This window comes from Gigantopelta aegis, chromosome 6 (assembly GCF_016097555.1).
Source record: "Gigantopelta aegis isolate Gae_Host chromosome 6, Gae_host_genome, whole genome shotgun sequence".
Classification (NCBI taxonomy): domain Eukaryota; kingdom Metazoa; phylum Mollusca; class Gastropoda; order Neomphalida; family Peltospiridae; genus Gigantopelta; species Gigantopelta aegis.
In genome coordinates this window covers 101,163,755-101,182,448 of record NC_054704.1, presented here as the reverse complement: position 1 = coordinate 101,182,448, position 18,694 = coordinate 101,163,755, and the positions used below count along the sequence as shown (strand labels likewise).

General features: G+C 41.1%; 1 long non-coding RNA gene across 1 annotated transcript; it reads left to right on the top strand.

Annotated features, from left to right (window-relative positions):
• The first annotated feature begins 626 nt into the window (after nt 1-626).
• LOC121375960 lies at nt 627-18,566 on the top strand. Its single transcript, XR_005958380.1, has 4 exons — nt 627-959; nt 1,997-2,068; nt 17,410-17,619; nt 17,839-18,566. It is a non-coding gene; the product is annotated as an uncharacterized LOC121375960 (long non-coding RNA).
• The last annotated feature ends 128 nt before the right edge of the window (nt 18,567-18,694 follow it).

The window sequence follows — 18,694 nt, the reverse complement described above, 5'->3', positions numbered from 1 at the left end:
TAATTATGGCGTAACCATTAAGTATTATTTCTCTTGAACCGAAATAATCGTAACATGAACAATAATATTGTGACGCACAAAGCCTAATGAATATTGATCCCTTTTTATAGGATTTTATAGTCACCATTTTATTGACATTTTCAAAAGAAAAGGATAAAGAAAGCAATGATTTAATTCCTTGTACATTACAGATAGAATATATTGAGCCAGAAATTACCATAATGTTTTCGGAAAAGTATTGTGTCAACACAATTTGGTAGGATTATTTCTCAAGTGGGTTGCAGCATTTTAGTATTAAAGTTAATACTTCAATTAAGCATTACTGGAACAAATCCAAAGGAGGTTAGGAGTGTCCACACCCACGTCGAATCTGTTAAGTGGTGTAATGAACACCAGAATATAAGTATGTGATAATTTACTGACAAAAAAACAAAAAAACAATGTCCAGAATGATTATTGATGAGCGTTACGTAATTTTAGAAGGGGTGGGGGGGGGGGGGGGGGGGGTAGTGTTGACGTTATAAAATATTTTACAAGGGGTATGGGTTTGGGTAAAATCTTTAATTCTGCATTACGTAATTGTTGAACAGTTCCATTTCGTTAATTCTTGTCTTTTAAATTTCATTGTGTAAAATGTACACCACTCCAGCTTTTAAATATCTAATATGGAGGATGGAAACACGCATATGTACACAGGGAAGGCTTCTAGGGAAAGGGATATGCAGTGATAAAACGTACAAAAGGCTTTCATGATAGAGGCCCCAATATGACGTCATTTAATTGTATAACTGCGTAAATTACATAACCTAAACTTTATGAAGCTTAAACAATTGTTTTAGTATTTTAATTTCTATTTTTGTGAGGTAGTAAAGCTGTTTTTGTTTTAATGATAATGGTGTGAGTTAATCACGGGGATGGATACCGATACTGCCACAAGAGGATGTGCTATATATAAAAGAGTAAGTAGGCTACCATATACCTGTACTATATTTTAATTTTTAATTATAGCGAATGCTCTCCTCAACCCCCAACCCTCCCAAACCAAAGAAACAAAACAACAACAAATAATAGTAATAAAATAACAATAAATAATAATAATAATAATAATTAAAAAAATAATTTATATTCCAGGATAATTTTTGCACCTCAGGAGCCTGAGCGCTCGCGAACATATTGACTGGTACCATCTCGTCTATCACATCACATCACATTCATCTAGGAGCAAAACAAAACAACCAGTCTTGCGAGCGACAGCTCATCGCTCACCCTCCTGAACATGTATTTGACATGATAAGGGTAATTAGGGTATTACCCATTTGTGGTAAATTGTCAAATATGCATTCATTAAGTCATTCATTTATAATTTAGTTCGAGCTTACATATTAAAATAAAGTTCAAGCACGCTCTCCTGGGCACATACTACCTATCTAATGCAGTAATATTTTTACTGGAAACTCTCTAAAAGTACAGATTACTCAAAACAAAATCGAAATGGTGTTCAATGTAAGAGGGCGACAAAACTACCACTGAACTTTGAAATTTGTTTTATTGAGAAAGGATACGGAGCAAAACAAATATTTGAGTAATTTCTGTAAAAAAAAATTGCAAGATTAGTTCTGTAAACTATCTTATCAAGAAGAATGAAACCGAGGTCAGTGTTTGAACATAACGGGGGTGCAGGACACTATGCATTGCAAAGTGGAGGAGGTTAGATTGGCAGACGAAATTTAGACGTTCGAGTCGTGTTCCCGTGTAAGACGAGGTGATTGTGGCGAACGAATTTGTTTGAGTGGGGTTGTTTGTAGGGGGGGGGGGGGGGGGGGGGGGGGGGGGGAGAGAGTCGAATCATGCCACTCCGAAAAAACAAAACAAAACAAAAATATCACCGAAACACACCTGGACACACATACACACACACACACACAAACATGTCAATCAATGTTAACTACATTTAAATTTGTTGTGTACATAACATAATATATTTCTTATACAACAGCTGTTCATTTGTGGTTGGTCAAAAAAGGAGGATACCTTCAAAGACAAGTATAATGATGTTGTCCTTGATGAGGTAACTATGAACAAACAATACTCGAGGTTTATCAGCCATACTTACTGTTTCGGATGGTGATAGTTCGGCACTTTGAGTGTAGTTGGTACGGAAACAAAGAAATGTTTTATTTGACGACGCAGTCAACACGTTTTATTTATGGTTATATGGAGTCAGACATATGGTTAAAGACCACATAGATATTGAGAGAGGAAACCCACTGTCGCCACTTCATGGGCTAATCTTTTCGATTAGCAGCCAGGGATCTTTTATATGCACCATCCCACAGACAGGATAGCACATACCACGGCCTTTGATATACCAGTCGTGGTGCACTGGCTGAACGAGAAATAGCCCAATGGGCCCACCAAGGGTGATGAATCCCACACCGACCACGCATCAAGCGAGCGTTGTACCACTGGGCTACGTCCCGCCCGAGTTGGTACGGCGACGACACAACAGACGCTTTTTACGATTACAAGGCTTGCTACACGTGGCCTAACTCAAGTACGTTTAGTGAAATCGGCTTTTTACGATTAAAAGGCTTGCTACACGTTGCCTAACTCAAGTACGTTTAGTGAAATCTGCTTTTTTCGATTACAAGGCTTGCTACACGTGGCCTAACTCAAGTACGTTTAGTGAACTCGTCTTTTTACGATTACAAGGCTTGCTACAGGTGGCCTAACTCAAGTACGTTTAGTGAACTCGTCTTTTTACGATTACAAGGCTTGCTACAGGTGGCCTAACTCAAGTACGTTTAGTGAACTCGTCTTTTTACGATTACAAGGCTTGCTACAGGTGGCCTAACTCACGATCCTACTTCTCGCGATCCTACTTACAATCTAGGTCACCATGAAACGCTCCATTAGTGAAATAGACAATGGTCTGATTAAAGGGACTGTCCTGAGTTTGCAGCCATTGCAAGATGTTTACGATAACAGAGCCTTGTTGGCGACTACTGTTTCATACTAAATACATTTTCTTGTTTAGAATACCAGTGCCTGTATATATCGAATGCATTTGCGGTCGTTTACAAATGTTTGTAGCACTCAGTTTTTACTTTAATTCGTGATATATATTTTTTGTACATACTAAATTATTGGGAGGTAAAATCTTATTTGGGCTACTACAAGCATTAGGACAACAACAAACGCCTTGTAAAGACAGACACTGATATTTTAAATAAGAAAATGTATTTAATTTGTATGTTACGTCATCGAAAAGGCTCTATTGGTCAGAAACATTTTATAATGGTTGTAAACTGAGGACTGTCCCTTTAAGCGCCACACATAACATTAACCCGATATTACTTGCTCACAAAGAAAGAAATGTTTTATTTAACGACGCACTCGACACATTTTATTTACAGTTATATGGCGTCAGACATATGGTTAAGGACCACACTGATTTTGAGAGTAAACCCGCTGTCGCCACTTCATGGGCTACTCTTTCCGATTAGCAGAAAGGGATCTTTTATTTGCGCTTCCCACAGGCAGGATAGCACAAACCATGGCCTTTGTTGAACCAGTTATGGATCACTGATCGGTGCAAGTGGTTTACACCTACTCATTGAGCCTTGCGGAGCCGGTATCTGGATTAAAAATTCCATGCCTCGACTGGGATCCGAACCCAGTACCTACCAGCCTGTTGACCGATGGCCTAACCACGACGCCACCGAGGCCGGTACTTGCTCACAATGTATAATTGTATTATATTTTACCTCATGTACCATGTAGGGGCGAGACGTAGCCCAATGGTAAAGCGCTCGCTTGATGCGCGGTCGGTTTGGGATCGATCCCTGTCGGTGGGCCCATTGGGCTATTTCTCGCTCCAGTGCACCACGATTGGTACACCAAAGGCCGTGATGATGCATATAAAAGATCCCTTGCTGCTAATCGAAAAGAGTAGCCCTTGAAGTGTCGACAGTGTGTTTCCTCCCTCAATATCTGTGTGGTCCTTAACCATATTTCTGACGCCATATAACCGTAAATAAAATGTGTTGAGTGCGTCGTTAAATAAAACATTTCCTTCCTTCTTTCCTTCATGTACCATGTATATGGTCTGAGCGAATAAATAATTTGAATTTGAGCGACACAAATAATGCAATGGGTATTTTACTGAATATTTTCTTATAAAAAAAATGTCACATTATATATACTGAACAAAATAAGAAACTTTCGCTAACTTTGCTTGAAAACAAACCGGGGGAATAATTGTTATATATGCGTTTAAAGAGTGTTCCATGATGCATCGTTTGGTGCAAAAATCATGGCCATAGGTTAACAGAAACTGGGAGACATTTTGACCAAGTGTGGTAGGGGTTAAAAAGAAAAACACCCACTTAATATGACCACCTCTTGAATTGACCACTGCAGTGCATCGCAGGCGCATAGAATTGACTAAAGTGTTTATTTCTACCTGTGGAATATTGTTCCATTCCTAAATGAGCGCTTGACGAAGTTCGTTGACGTTAGCGGGTGGATTGGGACGACGCCTCAATCGTCTGTCCAGACTATCCCAGACATGCTCGATGGGGTTGAGATCAGGACTTTTAGCGGGCCAGTCCTCAATGAAATCAATGTTATTTGTCCTAAGAAAATTTACAGTGTCTCTAGCTGTATGAGAGGTGGCATTATCATGCTGAAAAATCGAGATGTTGGCGTTGTTATGGAACAGAGGAATGGCGTGATGAGCGAGAATATCATCGCGGTAACGTTGAGCATTTAAATTGCCATTAATGACGACTAGTGGTGAACGATAACCATGGGTGTGACGGTACATGCTCTTAAATTTGTTTCGCCTGTGGCGATTTTAATTGTGTTAGAGGGCCGTGTGCAGTTTCATTGCCCGTAGCCCAGGTGGGCAACTTGTTACGTAATACTTCGCGCGATCGGGCATTCCAATATGCACTTAGTCCAGCTGTGGAGGCCATGTGGCGAGTAGTTACGTAATACCTCTGCGAGTGCGGTTTCGACGACCGTGATTTGGCGACGATGGCGTCAGTAAGTCTGACGATCAGAGAGAAATATACCGACTCTAGTAGAGTTGGAATATGAGATGATACGTGAGGTACCGCCTTGTACCCCGAGGCAAAATCCTGATTTATAATAAATAGCTAGTGTTTTAGAGATATCGAGGAGAAACATTTGGAAGGCGTCCAGGGGGAACGTTGTCCGTTTGGACTGGTAAATATATTATTTCTGCTCTGTGTATAACCTTGATGTGATTGATGTGACCTTTAAATATTTTAATACTGTATTATACCAATATTCTTTAGACAGTGTCTTCGGTCATCTGACGAAGTAAATCGTAGACTTTTTGTTCTAACATTATATGAGTATTTGGTAATATAAAGCTTAGCCAGTCATCCTAGCGGACCTAGGTAAACTGTAGGTTATTGTTTTTATTGTGATAGGTACCAGTATTAATTCTGTGTCACAAGGTTACTGAATGAGTAGTTAGGGTTAATTAAAAATTAACCCGTTAGGAATAGAGCTGTAATTCCTTTATTAATTAAGTTCCTCTGGAAGCGTTCCTAAATTATCACACGTTACTGAACGAGTAGTAAGGGTTAACTAAAAATTAACCAGTTAGGAATGGTGTTGTAATTCCTTTATTAATTAACTTCTCCTGGAAGCGTTTCTCAATTATCACACGTGTGGGTGTGGTGTAACGGTGAAGTGATTCGCATATTGTGTAACTAGACACCTAGAGATTAACTAATTAAGTGATCAGTTCTGGGTTGTTATTATTGCTGTTATTAATTAACTACTACGGCTGTACATTTGTCAGCGTAGATTAATACAGATTCCAAAGTGTATTGTGTTTTGTTGTGTTTCTAGTGAGCTAAACGTGCTATATTAATATATACTTTATATAAGATCTTATCTCTGATCATACCTAGAGACGAGCCATACTAGGGTTTAACAGCCTGTTACAGAGAGATCTAATAGATATACAGTTAGGAGAGATATTTTGATAATCGTGTTTTATTCAGTTACGGGTATTATAGAATCCCCGTGACAGGAGTAGAAAATTGGGGCGCTCGTCCCGGATCTGAAACGGGACATGCATATTTAAAAAAGTATTGTTTGTAAATGGGGGCTTTATAAATTAATTTTTACAAATTTACCAGAAGTAGCACGTTGTTCACTAGAAAATTAATTGATAATAAGTGCGTCATATCTAAACATGGATAAGAATTTGCTGGATAGGCCTACGCTCAGTGTAGTGGAGATTAAGCGAGCACGTAAGGCCGAGTTAGTTGAAATCGCGGGTGAGCGAGAAATTGATTTAACATCAGCTAAAACCTTAGGAGATATAAGGACAATTATTATCCAGGAAGTTTTTGGTGATAGTCCTGTTATGGAAGACAGTGAGATTGTTCCAGAGATAGAAATAAATGAGTTAAGTGTGGAACAACAATTAGCTTTTAAAAAGCTTGAGTACGAAAGAGAAGAACGTGCATTAGATAGAGAGAGAGATAGAGAAGATAGAGAGAGAGAGAGAGAGAGAGAGAGAGAGAGAGAGAGAGAAGAGAGAAGAGAGGGATAGAGAAGAGAGGGATAGAGATAGAGAGGGATAGAGATAGAGAGGGATAGAGATAGAGAGGGATAGAGAGAGAGAGAGAGAGAGAGAGAGAGAGAGAGAGAGAGAGAGAGAGAGAGAGAGAGAGAAGATAGGGATAGAGAATTCCAGTTAGAAAAATTAAAAGTGGAACATGAGTTAAAGTTGAATACTGAAGAAGTTAGACGTGAGGCAGGAAATGGTTTTAACATGTCGGAGGCTTATAGATCAGTGCCTGTATTTGACGATCAGGAGGTAGACATATTCTTTCAACTTTTTGAACGGGCCGCTAAGCAGCTAAATTGGCCGAAGTCTAAGTGGACATTGTTAGCCGTGTTGAGGGGAAGGCTAGTATAGCTTATAATTCAATGAGTGATGAGCGAGCAAGTCAGTACGACCTAGTTAAGGCTGCAGTGTTGAGGGCTTATGAATTACGACCTGAGGATTATCGTTTACGGTATAGCGAGTTGAGAAAAACGCAGGGTCAGTCTTATAGTGAGTTTGTGGCTAAGAAGGCAGGGATGTTTGATAAATGGGTGGTGTCTCATCAGGTAGAGTCATATACCGAGTTACGGGAGTTGTTGATCTTACAGGACATTAAAAATGGATTACCAGTTAGCTTACGTATTCACTTAGAGGATCGTGAAGTCAAAAAGATAGAGGAGGCAGGCATAGTGGCAGATGATTACGTGTTAATACACAAAGCTCAGGCAGTACTGGGTAGCTCTTTACAACAGGGTGATAAGAAGAAATTTCAGCCAGGTTTTTCCCGGGAAAGTAACTATCGGGGAGAGTCATCTAGTTGGTCAGCTAGTCAGGCAAGGAATGCACCTGGTGGGCAAAGTAAGGATAGACCTGCATTATCAGCCAATGCACGAACTTTTCGTCCACATTGCAGTTACTGTAAAAAGGATAACCATCTTATCGGGGACTGTTTTAAAAGGAAACGCGATAATGCGCAAGTGGTCGGTTTAGTGAGGTCAGCTCCGTTAGCGAGAGAGTTAATGGTTAGTCCCATGGCAGAGAAAGTAAACCCGTATGTGTCCACTGGTATGGTTTGTGATGTGAAACAAGAGTTGTGTCCAAAGGCTATATCAATCTATAGAGATACCGGGTGTAGTCAGAGTCTGATAACGCAAAAGTGTTTAGCTGGTATTGAAAATTCAAACATAGGACGTAGTTTGGCTTTAACCTCGGTTACTGGAGAAAAAATGGTTGTCCGGTTACATAAGGTTTTCTTGTGTTCGAAGTTTGTGACGGGACCAGTCGTTATGGGTGTTGTGAAGGACTTGCCTGTTGAAAACATAGGAGTTTTGTTGGGTAATGATTTGACTAGTCAGTGTTGTCAGCCGCAATGTGACCAATTGTTAATGACAGACAGCCCTTTACCCATAAAAGAGTGTGAGGTTGATGAGATTAAATATCCTGCGTGTGTAATGACTAGGGATATGACCAGTAGGTTAGCACAAGACGCAGAGGATATTTGTGATTTGTCTGATACGTGTGTGAGCCATGAAATTGGAGTGGATGAGGTTATCAGTAAAATTGTAGACAAGTCAACTGAGGAATTAAATGTGGTGGAACCTGTTGATCTCCCGCAGAGGGGAATTGAACCAGTTGTCTTTGATAGAGGGGATTTACCTTGTAATAGACAAGAGTTAATTCTAGAGCAGGGGGCTGATCCAAATTTGTTGGCAGCTCGCACTACCTTGTTAACTGTGGACAAGGGAGTATTAATAAAATAAGAGAGTTAGAGATGGGAGGTTGCCGGCGACCGAACTAGCTAGGAAGCAACTGAGCCATGCTCAGAGCAAAATAAAATCAGTGTTTGATAGGAAGGCTAAGAGTCGGGAATTTAAACCAGGGGATAAGGTGCTGCTGTACCTTCCCATTAAACGGGGTTCTGTGCAGAACAGGTATTTCGGGCCCTATGTTGTGCTCAAACGAGTTAATGAGACAGGGTATATGATAAACACTCCTGATAGGGTTAGGAAAAGTAGGTATTGTCACATCAATTTGCTAAAAGGTTATTTTGACAGACTGCCGATAGTTCCAGAGAGACCGGTCCAAATTGAGAGACACTCAATTTCCTGTGATGACGTCAAGACTGCAGAGGTCAAGTTGGCCAACGGCCAGATTCTAGCAGACTTGAACCCCCAGCGAGCAAAGTTGACTACGTCGAAACAAGACAATGTTTCCATTTGTCAGAACCTTCCAACGGTTACCAACACCTTAAGCAAAGATGTGCGCTTGGAACCCAACGCTACACCGCGTCGACAGCATGCCTATCGGAGAAAACCTGGAAAACGTGCGACGCTGAGAAAGAAGGAAACGAAGTTCCATTGGTCAGGTGAATGCGAGAAGTCATTCAACCGTCTCAAGCAGAGGCGCTACTCGTCTCCCGTGATGGCAGCACCAGACTACCGAATGCCGTTCAAGCTAGCTGTGGGTGCCAGTGACGTGGGTGCTGGAGCTGTGCTGTTCCAAGAAGACGAAGACGGACTGGATCATCCTAATGAAAGCTTCCAACCAGAGAGTTTTGAGATGGAGTCTTATCCTGCAAGAATACCCAATTACCAATGGACATATCAAGGGCACATCCAATGTAATCGCTGATGCCCTGTCCCGAAGTTGAACGTTATGATAATGTGTTGACATTCTTTATTTCTGTTTTGTTTATATATATTTTATTTGTATACCAGGGACTCAGAGACTCAGTGTGATTACTGGTAGTCACCTTATTATTACATGTGTTATAAATGTCCGTATGCGTCGGTTAACGCACATTTTTGTTTTAATGTAGTATATTTCCCTATTCCTAGAGTAGAGGAAATATCCTTTTTGAGGTGGGGGTGTGTGACGGTACATGCTCTTAAATTTGTTTCGCCTGTGGCGATTTTAATTGTGTTAGAGGGCCGTGTGCAGTTTCATTGCCCGTAGCCCAGGTGGGCAACTTGTTACGTAATACTTCGCGCGATCGGGCATTCCAATATGCACTTAGTCCAGCTGTGGAAGCCATGTGGCGAGTAGTTACGTAATACCTCTGCGAGTGCGGTTTCGACGACCGTGATTTGGCGACGATGGCGTCAGTAAGTCTGACGATCAGACAGAGAAATATACCGACTCTAGTAGAGTTGGAATATGAGATGATACGTGAGGTACCGCCTTGTACCCCGAGGCAAAATCCTGATTTATAATAAATAGCTAGTGTTTTAGAGATATCGAGGAGAAACATTTGGAAGGCGTCCAGGGGGAACGTTGTCCGTTTGGACTGGTAAATATATTATTTCTGCTCTGTGTATAACCTTGATGTGATTGATGTGACCTTTAAATATTTTAATACTGTATTATACCAATATTCTTTAGATAGTGTCTTCGGTCATCTGACGAAGTAAATCGTAGACTTTTTGTTCTAACATTATATGAGTATATAATATAAAGCTTAGCCAGTCATCCTAGCGGACCTAGGTAAACTGTAGGTTATTGTCTTTATTGTGATAGGTACCAGTATTAATTCTGTGTCACAAGGTTACTAAATGAGTAGTTAGGGTTAATTAAAAATTAACCCGTTAGGAATAGAGCTGTAATTCCTTTATTAATTAAGTTCCCCTGGAAGCGTTCCTAAATTATCACACGTTACTGAACGAGTAGTAAGGGTTAACTAAAAATTAACCAGTTAGGAATGGTGTTGTAATTCGTTTATTAATTAACATCTCTCTGGAAGCGTTTCTCAATTATCACACGTGTGGGTGTGGTGTAACGGTGAAGTGATTCGCATATTGTGTAACTAGACACCTAGAGATTAACTAATTAAGTGATCAGTTCTGGGTTGTTATTATTGCTGTTATTAATTAACTACTACGGCTGTACATTTGTCAGCGTAGATTAATAAGATTCCAAAGTGTATTGTGTTTTGTTGTGTTTCTAGTGAGCTAAACGTGCTATATTAATATATACTTTATATAAGATCGTATCTCTGATCATACCTAGAGACGAGCCATACTAGGGTTTAACAGCCTGTTACAGAGAGATCTAATAGATATACAGTTAGGAGAGATATTTTGATAATCGTGTTTTATTCAGTTACGGGTATTATAGAATCCCCGTGACAATGGGCAATGGCTGCCCAGACCATGACACAACCCCCACCTCCGAAACGATCTCGTTCAAGAACACAACAGACAGCATAGCGTTCATTTTTCCTACGGTAGACGCGCACCCTGCCATCACAACGTTGTAAAGAAAATCTGGATTCATCCGAAAAAAGAACGGTATTCCAGCGTCGCCGTATCCAACGAGTGTGTACACGTGCCCAATTAAGACGATTTAGACGATGACGTTGCGTTAAAACGCATCCGACGTAAGGACGTCGTGCATATGAACCGTTCTCCCGCAGACGATTACGAACAGTTTTCCCACTGATTCGGTTATTATGAAGCCCAGGTGTGTTAGCGGCAGTAGCAGTGGCAGTTTGGAATCGATTGCGCAAATGCGTGTTCATGATATAGCGGTCTTGACCACGCGTTGTAACACACGGACGTCCACGGCGTGGCAAGTCGTTGGTGCTTCCTGTCGTTCGAAATCTTACGCGAAGATTTCGTATCGCTCGACTAGAACTCCCAACATGCCTTGCAACGTCTTTTGTCGACATGCCAGCATCAAGCATGCCAATCGCCCGTTCGCGTAAATTATTGGGTATTCTTGGCATACTAAAAATGCTACAATGTAAAAAACGTTGTTTTTTTTACAAATTTTTAAGCGTTTTCGTTCACTTGACAACAATGTCAGTAAGACAAGTAAAACAAATTGACCGAATACTACACGGGACATGTCGAACCATGCATGCACGTGCAAATTGAATTTCACGTTGTGGACAATTAACAGTGCAAAAATAATCGATAAAATTCATGAATCCTGATAATACAGCTCAAGGCTAATACTACCTATATAATTTCGTTACACAATGAATTCTTTAACACAACAAATACTATATGTACAAATCGGAAGTTTCTTTTTTTGTTCAGTATATATGAAGCATGTAGACAAATGACATATTGGTAGCAAATTTAACTGAAAGAAGATATTTTTCAAATCGAATTTCCCCCCCCCTCCCCCCAATAAAATACGTTTGAAAAAAAACAACCCTACAACTTGCTTTTTTGGCATTAAATCGTAACATACAAAAGAAAAACGTTTGCTTTTATAAGGAGACGAGTACAAGCAACGCACGTTCAAAAAGACATGAAGGCTAAACGTACGGTAAATCGAGAACTCTGACGGTAAGAGAACTAGACGGACATTCGGACAGTAATAGCGCTCTTTACCGTTATAACTGTCCGTCAAACTCTCTTACCGTCAGACTATTCGGGCTACCGTACGGCTGCTAGTCGTGAATGTAATTTTACGATGTTTTATGAATTTGGCTCCAAACGGTTACTTAAGACAACCAATAACACGCTGCAAGTTTGAATCAGAGGTGTACTGACATTATGTTAGGAGAACCATGCACATGTACCTTCAACAAGTATTCATGAGTAAAAATATGGTCTATCCACTATGCAGTGACTTTTGGGGCGGCCCAGGTTCTAGCTCAGTTGGTAGAGCGTTCGCCTGATGGGTTTGGTCAAAGGATTCAATCCCTTTAGTGTATCCATTTTCTGATTGGATTACCCCCCCCCCCCCCCGCCACACACACACACCACACACCACACACACATGCACACACTCTCACACACACACACTCTCTCTTTCTCTCTCACACACACACACACACTCAAATAGACACACACGCGCACACGCACACACACAGACACACATATATACACACATACACATACAGAGACACAGACAGATAGACATACAGACATACAGACACACACACACACACACACACACACACACACATATATATATATATACAAACACACACAGAGACACACACACACACAAACACACTCACTCTCTCACACACATACATACACTAATACACACACACACACACACCAAAAACTCACTCACAGACACAAATACCACACACACACACACATGCACACAGACACACACAGACACACACTCTCTCACACACACAGACATACACTCTCTCACATACACAAACAGACACTCGCTCACTCTCAGAGACAGACAACACATACACACACAAACACACACACAAACACACTCACACACACACACACAAACACACTCACTCACACACACACAGACAGACACAAGACACATATACATACACACACACAACAGACACAGACACCCACACCCACAGACACAAACACACCACACACATAAACACAGACACACACACACACACACACACTCACATACACAGACACACACAGACACACACACACACACACACAGACACACACACACACACAGACACACACACACAGACACACAGGCACAGACACACACACACATAGCCAAAGACACACACACACACACACAGTCCCACCCAGTGCCCCACAGTATGTCCTGTCTGTGTGTGAGAAGTAGATACAAAACATCCCTTGCTTCTGAAGTAGCCAGTGCCCCACAGTATGTGCTGTCTGTGTGTGAGAAGTAGATACAAAACATCCCTTGCTTCTGAAGTAGCCAGTGCCCCACAGTATGTCCTGTCTGTGTGTGAGAAGTAGATACAAAACATCCCTTGCTTCTGAAGTAGCCAGTGCCCCACAGTATGTGCTGTCTGTGTGTGAGAAGTAGATAAAAAACATCCCTTTCTGCTAATGTAGCCAGTGCCCCACAGTATGTGCTGTCTGTGTGTGAGAAGTAGATACAAAACATCCCTTGCTGCTAATGTAGCCAGTGCCCCACAGTATGTGCTGTCTGTGTGTGAGAAGTAGATACAAAACATCCCTTGCTGCTAATGTAGCCAGTGCCCCACAGTATGTGCTGTCTGTGTGTGAGAAGTAGATACAAAACATCCCTTTCTGCAGTAGCCAGTGTCCCACAATATGTGCTGTGTGTGAGAAGTGCATACAAAACATCCCTTGCTTCTGAAGTAGCCAGTGCCCCACAGTATGTGCTGTCTGTGTGTGAGAAGTAGATAAAAAAACATCCCTTGCTTCTGAAGTAGCCAGTGCCCCACAGTATGTGCTGTCTGTGTGTGAGAAGTAGATACAAAACATCCCTTGCTTCTGAAGTAGCCAGTGCCCCACAGTATGTGCTGTCTGTGTGTGAGAAGTAGATACAAAACATCCCTTTCTGCTAATGTAGCCAGTGCCCCACAGTATGTGCTGTCTGTGTGTGAGAAGTGCATACAAAACATCCCTTTCTGCTAATGTAGCCAGTGCCCCACAGTATGTGCTGTCTGTGTGTGAGAAGTAGATACAAAACATTCCTTGCTGCTAAAGTAGCCAGTGCCCCACAGTATGTGCTGTCTGTGTGTGAGAAGTAGATACAAAACATCCCTTGCTGGTAATGTAGCCAGTGCCCCACAGTATGTGCTGTCTGTGTGTGAGAAGTAGATACAAAACATCCCTTGCTGGTAATGTAGCCAGTGCCCCACAGTATGTGCTGTCTGTGTGTGAGAAGTAGATACAAAACATCCCTTTCTGCTAATGTAGCCAGTGCCCCACAGTATGTGCTGTCTGTGTGTGAGAAGTAGATACAAAACATCCCTTGCTTCTGAAGTAGCCAGTGCCCCACATTATGTGCTGTCTGTGTGTGAGAAGTAGATACAAAACATCCCTTTCTGCTAATGTAGCCAGTGCCCCACAGTATGTGCTGTCTGTGTGTGAGAAGTAGATACAAAACATCCCTTGCTTCTGAAGTAGCCAGTGCCCCACATTATGTGCTGTCTGTGTGTGAGAAGTAGATACAAAACATCCCTTTCTGCTAATGTAGCCAGTGCCCCACAGTATGTGCTGTCTGTGTGTGAGAAGTAGATACAAAACATCCCTTGCTGCTAATGTAGCCAGTGCCCCACAGTATGTGCTGTCTGTGTGTGAGAAGTAGATACAAAACATCCCTTTCTGCTAATGTAGCCAGTGCCCCACAGTATGTGCTGTCTGTGTGTGAGAAGTAGATACAAAACATCCCTTGCTTCTGAAGTAGCCAGTGCCCCACATTATGTGCTGTCTGTGTGTGAGAAGTAGATACAAAACATCCCTTGCTGCTAATGTAGCCAGTGCCCCACAGTATGTGCTGTCTGTGTGTGAGAAGTAGATACAAAACATCCCTTGCTGCTGTGTGTGAGAAGTAGATAAAAAACACACCCCCTGAATGTAGCCAGTGCCCCACAGTATGTGCTGTCTGTGTGTGAGAAGTAGATACAAAACATCCCTTTCTGCTAATGTAGCCAGTGCCCCACAGTATGTGCTGTCTGTGTGTGAGAAGTAGATACAAAACATCCCTTGCTGCAGTAGCCAGTGCCCCACAGTATGTGCTGTCTGTGTGTGAGAAGTAGATATAAAACATCCCTTTCTGCTAATGTAGCCAGTGCCCCACAGTATGTGCTGTCTGTGTGTGAGAAGTAGATACAAAACATCCCTTTCTGCTAATGTAGCCAGTGCCCCACAGTATGTGCTGTCTGTGTGTGAGAAGTAGATACAAAACATCCCTTGCTGCTAATGTAGCCAGTGCCCCACAGTATGTGCTGTCTGTGTGTGAGAAGTAGATACAAAACATCCCTTTCTGCTAATGTAGCCAGTGCCCCACAGTATGTGCTGTCTGTGTGTGAGAAGTAGATACAAAACATCCCTTGCTTCTGAAGTAGCCAGTGCCCCACATTATGTGCTGTCTGTGTGTGAGAAGTAGATACAAAACATCCCTTTCTGCTAATGTAGCCAGTGCCCCACAGTATGTGCTGTCTGTGTGTGAGAAGTAGATACAAAACATCCCTTGCTTCTGAAGTAGCCAGTGATACTGTGTGTGAGAAGTAGATACAAAACATCCCTTTCTGCTAATGTAGCCAGTGCCCCACAGTATGTGCTGTCTGTGTGTGAGAAGTAGATACAAAACATCCCTTGCTGCTAATGTAGCCAGTGCCCCACAGTATGTGCTGTCTGTGTGTGAGAAGTAGATACAAAACATCCCTTGCTGCTAATGTAGCCAGTGCCCCACAGTATGTGCTGTCTGTGTGTGAGAAGTAGATACAAAACATCCCTTTCTGCTAATGTAGCCAGTGCCCCACAGTATGTGCTGTCTGTGTGTGAGAAGTAGATACAAAACATCCCTTGCTGCTAATGTAGCCAGTGCCCCACAGTATGTGCTGTCTGTGTGTGAGAAGTAGATACAAAACATCCCTTTCTGCTAATGTAGCCAGTGCCCCACAGTATGTGCTGTCTGTGTGTGAGAAGTAGATACAAAACATCCCTTGCTTCTGAAGTAGCCAGTGCCCCACATTATGTGCTGTCTGTGTGTGAGAAGTAGATACAAAACATCCCTTGCTACTAATGTAGCCAGTGCCCCACAGTATGTGCTGTCTGTGTGTGAGAAGTAGATACAAAACATCCCTTGCTGCTAATGTAGCCAGTGCCCCACAGTATGTGCTGTCTGTGTGTGAGAAGTAGATACAAAACATCCCTTGCTGCTAATGTAGCCAGTGCCCCACAGTATGTGCTGTCTGTGTGTGAGAAGTAGATACAAAACATCCCTTTCTGCTAATGTAGCCAGTGCCCCACAGTATGTGCTGTCTGTGTGTGAGAAGTAGATACAAAACATCCCTTTCTGTTAATGTAGCCAGTGCCCCACAGTATGTGCTGTGTGTGTGTGAGAAGTAGATACAAAACATCCCTTGCTGCTAATGTAGCCAGTGCCCCACAGTATGTGCTGTCTGTGTGTGAGAAGTAGATACAAAACATCCCTTTCTGCAGTAGCCAGTGTCCCACAGTATGTGCTGTGTGTGTGTGAGAAGTAGATACAAAACATCCCTTGCTGCTAATGTAGCCAGTCTCATCTGAAGACTGTGCCTTTGTTTGACATCAAGTAGCCGCTCATTAATTAGTGTGCTCTAGTGGTGTCGTTAAACAAAACAAACTTTAACTTTCATGTGTGGAGAATCACTCTGTGTATATGTGTGTGTTTATGTGTATGTGTGTGTGTGTGTATGCATGTGTCTGTGCATGTACATGTATTTCACTTAAACATTTCCCCATATCTCTCTTTCCCCTCTTCCTACACCCCCTCTATCTTCCTCCGTCTCTCCCGAACCTATTTTCTATTGATCGGTCAGACAATGTAGCCCAGTGGTATATTCAGTTGATGTGCAGTTGGTCTAGAATCAATCCGTGTCAATGGGCTTATTGTGCTATTTCTCATTTCAGCCTGTGCTATCCGGTCTGTGGGATGGTGCATATAAAATACCTCTTTCTACTAATAAAATAATGTAGCAGGTTTCCTCTCTAAAATTATACATCAAAACTACCAAATGTTTGACATCTGATAGCCGATGATTAATAAATCAATGTGCTCTAGTGGTGTTGTTAAACATAATTTAAAAAAAGCTTTAACGGTCTCGCTTTTCAAACCTTAAAGGGACAGACACTAGTTTTAGCCTGTGAAAATGGACACTCAGTTGGTTTAATCTACAGACCTGTAACACGTCTTGATAAGGTTGGCTCGTTTTTTTAATTATAAAAAATGTATTTTGGATATTACAAAAACCAGGATGACCAGAATTTCTTTGTATGTACGAAAATGGATAATCTAAACAATAAAATATACTGTAAGTAACTTCTAATTTTAATTCTCAAAATGGCTCCAATAGTAAAAAATATGCTGTAGTGTTTAAAAGCTAGGGTCTGTTACTTTAAATAACATTACAGTACTGGTTTCAGATACAGTCAGTGGGCCAAACGTGTAGCTTCAGTGGCTCCGATATCACCGACTTCTCCCTCGATACGGATGTCCCTACAAACTACCACCACCACCATGGAGGCCACCATCATGGCATGGGCAAACATCCCAGCACCGACCCAGTGTTTGAATCTACATTACCGACCATCAGTAGTCAGTACTCCAGTGAACAGAGAGAATAATACCCACACGTAAGCAATCCATTTGATTTTCATTTTAATTTAATTTTAAGTTTTGTCGTAACACCCTTTCACAGAATTCATACGTTTGTCAACATGACATACAAATATTGAGTAATTTGTCTGATTTTGTGAATTGATAGTTGATATAAGACTTCAAAATGATAGCTGCAATTTTCCAAAACGTGGATTCCTTTTGATACTGTATAAATGATTTTATTTTAATTTCAGTGAAGAATCAGAAGATCAGCAAAACATTGTAATACACCAGTGGAATACGAGATTGGTTATGACATAAGTGCAGAAACTGCCATTTGTATACTCATATTAGCTATTACAATTAAAGTTTCTTCCTTTCTACACATAAAGCAAAGCATTGTAATAAACGAGTGGAATACCAGATTGGTTATGACATCAGTGCAAGAACTGCCATTTGTATACTCATATTAGCTATTACAATTAAAGTTTCTTCCTTTCCACACATAAAGCAAAGCATTGTAATACACCAGTGGAATACCAGATTGGTTATGACATCAGTGCAAGAACTGCCATTTGTATACTCATATTAGCTATTACAATTAAAGTTTCTTCCTTTCCACACATAAAGCAAAGCATTGTAATACACCAGTGGAATACCAGATTAGAACTGCCATTTGTATACTCATATTAGCTATTACAATTAAAGTTTCTTCCTTTCCACACATAAAGCAAAGCATTGTAATACACCAGTGGAATACCAGATTAGAACTGCCATTTGTATACTCATATTAGCTATTACAATTAAAGTTTCTTCCTTTCTACACATAAAGCAAAGCATTGTAATACACCAGTGGAATACCAGATTGGTTATGACATCAGAGCAAGAACTGCCATTTGTATACTCATATTAGCTATTACAATTAAAGTTTCTTCTTTTCTACACATAAAGCAAAGCATTGTAATAAACGAGTGGAATACCAGATTGGTTATGACATCAGTGCAAGAACTGCCATTTGTATACTCATATTAGCTATTACAATTAAAGTTTCTTCCTTTCCACACATATAAATAGAGAATACTACATGACTGTCAGTTTAATACCATTTTT